Source organism: Schistocerca cancellata, unplaced genomic scaffold (genome assembly GCF_023864275.1).
Source record: "Schistocerca cancellata isolate TAMUIC-IGC-003103 unplaced genomic scaffold, iqSchCanc2.1 HiC_scaffold_649, whole genome shotgun sequence".
Classification (NCBI taxonomy): domain Eukaryota; kingdom Metazoa; phylum Arthropoda; class Insecta; order Orthoptera; family Acrididae; genus Schistocerca; species Schistocerca cancellata.
The window spans coordinates 335,001-337,500 of NW_026046660.1; the positions used below are offsets into that span (position 1 = coordinate 335,001).

Sequence of the window (2,500 nt, forward strand, 5' to 3'; positions counted from 1 at the left end):
CGCTGTACACTGTAATGTGGACGACTGCAGGATGTACATCGCCCCCCCCCTCCCCCCTGCCTTCGCACGCTGGTCGTTCAGGTGCTTGCGTGTTCAATGCCCTTCGCAGCTGTTCACTGGCATTCGCATGTCGAAGCGCTCAGTCTACGTCGTGGTACGGCCTGTGTCCACTGTCCGCTGATGTCGTAAGCTTAACCCTCACATTGTACTGCACATAGGTCCGTATGTACTGAATGATACGCTGTGGCACATGTGTGACTGTACAACGACTGCGCCCAACAACAGCGAACCATACGGTCCAAATGTTGTGCACTCAGCCACGTGCCGTCTCCCCATAACAGCTACATTGCAGTGTGGTACGCCATAGAGACGTGTGGGAGTAACGGACGCCCTGGATGGCGATCAGCATGAGCCGTCTGTTGATGTAGTGGCGCGTGTATTCAAACGTAGTCGTCTCTTCTCACACAGTGTGATAGCATGGTGCACCGCGTTCCACATCTGCGACATGGTACAGATGCTGGTTGACAGTCGGTCTCGTAATGGACATCGCATACGTAGGGGGCCACCTCCCACGTGTTCTCTAGTCGTGCACATTTTGTTGCGTGTATGTGGGCAGACGTAGTGTGTCGTGACACCTAACAGACAGGTATGCAATAATCGTTGCATTTGCAAACTGGGATGGACGTCTACGTTTGCTGGTGACGTTACGCAAATGAACAACTGGTAAACCCATTGTGGTGCGGTTGTTGTTGCTGGAGGTAAATCAGTAAGGGCAAATCTGTGTGTGAAGCGATACGCGGCGGTGGCTGGGCGGGACCGTCCCCGGCCGGTGAGGGGGGGCCGCCCGGCGTGCTGGCCGCGCGGTGCGTGGGCGCACGCGCTACAGCCGGCTGGTGGGGGCGCCCAGTGGCAGGCGCGCCGGCCGACGGACGCGGCAGGCGGCGCAGCTGCGCGCCGGGGCACCCTGCGCGCGGCGCCGGGCGGCCAAAGTGGGTCCTCGCGGGCCCGGTGCGAAGCGCGGTGGACATCTGCAGTGTGCTGGTCCGACTGAGGACTGTGTGCGTTGAGGATGCGCCGCCGCCCGGCACTCGGCGCCGCGACGCCGTCTGCTGCTCGGTCGCCCCAGCGGTTCTCGCTGGTGGTTTGTATCGCAGTTGTGCAGACGTGTTGGCACGTGCGCTGTGCTGGGAGAGTTCGCTTCGGCACCCACGTGGGGCCTTTGCCCTTCTGTGGCGCTGGCGTTGGAGCTGCCGGTCACCGTAGGTGGCGCGTGTTGTCTCCCGCCGGCAATGCCACGACAGCACGCTCCCGGGCCTCTGTCGGCAGCGGCAAGCTCAGTTGGGAGCACGGGTGGTCGCACCTAAAGCGTCTACTCGCCTAACTCCGGGCGATTGCGCCTCTCTCGAACCCGACCAAGTACTTAGGACGGCGCTGCGCGCCGCCGGGACCTGAGAGGGTTTCGAGGTGTATTGTGCAGGGGAGCTCAGCCTCCTCCTGTTTGCAGAATAATTGAGCGGACGCTTGCGTGTTCGCGCGGGCCCCTGGGACACACTCCCGGGCGGCCGGCTGCTCAGCTCTAGTTGACGCAGCTCCCTGGTTGATCCTGCCAGTAGTCATATGCTTGTCTCAAAGATTAAGCCATGCATGTCTCAGTACAAGCCGCATTAAGGTGAAACCGCGAATGGCTCATTAAATCAGTTATGGTTCCTTAGATCGTACCCACGTTACTTGGATAACTGTGGTAATTCTAGAGCTAATACATGCAAACAGAGTCCCGACCAGAGATGGAAGGGACGCTTTTATTAGATCAAAACCAATCGGTCGGCTCGTCCGGTCCGTTTGCCTTGGTGACTCTGAATAACTTTGGGCTGATCGCACGGTCCTCGTACCGGCGACGCATCTTTCAAATGTCTGCCTTATCAACTGTCGATGGTAGGTTCTGCGCCTACCATGGTTGTAACGGGTAACGGGGAATCAGGGTTCGATTCCGGAGAGGGAGCCTGAGAAACGGCTACCACATCCAAGGAAGGCAGCAGGCGCGCAAATTACCCACTCCCGGCACGGGGAGGTAGTGACGAAAAATAACGATACGGGACTCATCCGAGGCCCCGTAATCGGAATGAGTACACTTTAAATCCTTTAACGAGTATCTATTGGAGGGCAAGTCTGGTGCCAGCAGCCGCGGTAATTCCAGCTCCAATAGCGTATATTAAAGTTGTTGCGGTTAAAAAGCTCGTAGTTGGATTTGTGTCCCACGCTGTTGGTTCACCGCCCGTCGGTGTTTAACTGGCATGTATCGTGGGACGTCCTGCCGGTGGGGCGAGCCGAAGGCGTGCGACCGCCTCGTGCGTGTTCGTGCGTCCCGAGGCGGACCCCGTTGAAATCCTACCAAGGTGCTCTTTATTGAGTGTCTGGGTGGGCCGGCACGTTTACTTTGAACAAATTAGAGTGCTTAAAGCAGGCAAGCCCGCCTGAATACTGTGTGCATGGAATAATGGAA

General features: G+C 58.1%; 1 non-coding gene across 1 annotated transcript in view; it reads left to right on the top strand.

Annotated features, from left to right (window-relative positions):
* The first annotated feature begins 1,590 nt into the window (after nucleotides 1-1,590).
* The window catches only part of LOC126137991 (small subunit ribosomal RNA), a 1,909-nt gene continuing 999 nt past the window's right edge, over nucleotides 1,591-2,500 (top strand). Inside the window, exon 1 of the ribosomal RNA XR_007528039.1 lies at nucleotides 1,591-2,500. This exon is cut by the window's right edge and continues 999 nt beyond it. This is a non-coding gene — a ribosomal RNA (small subunit ribosomal RNA).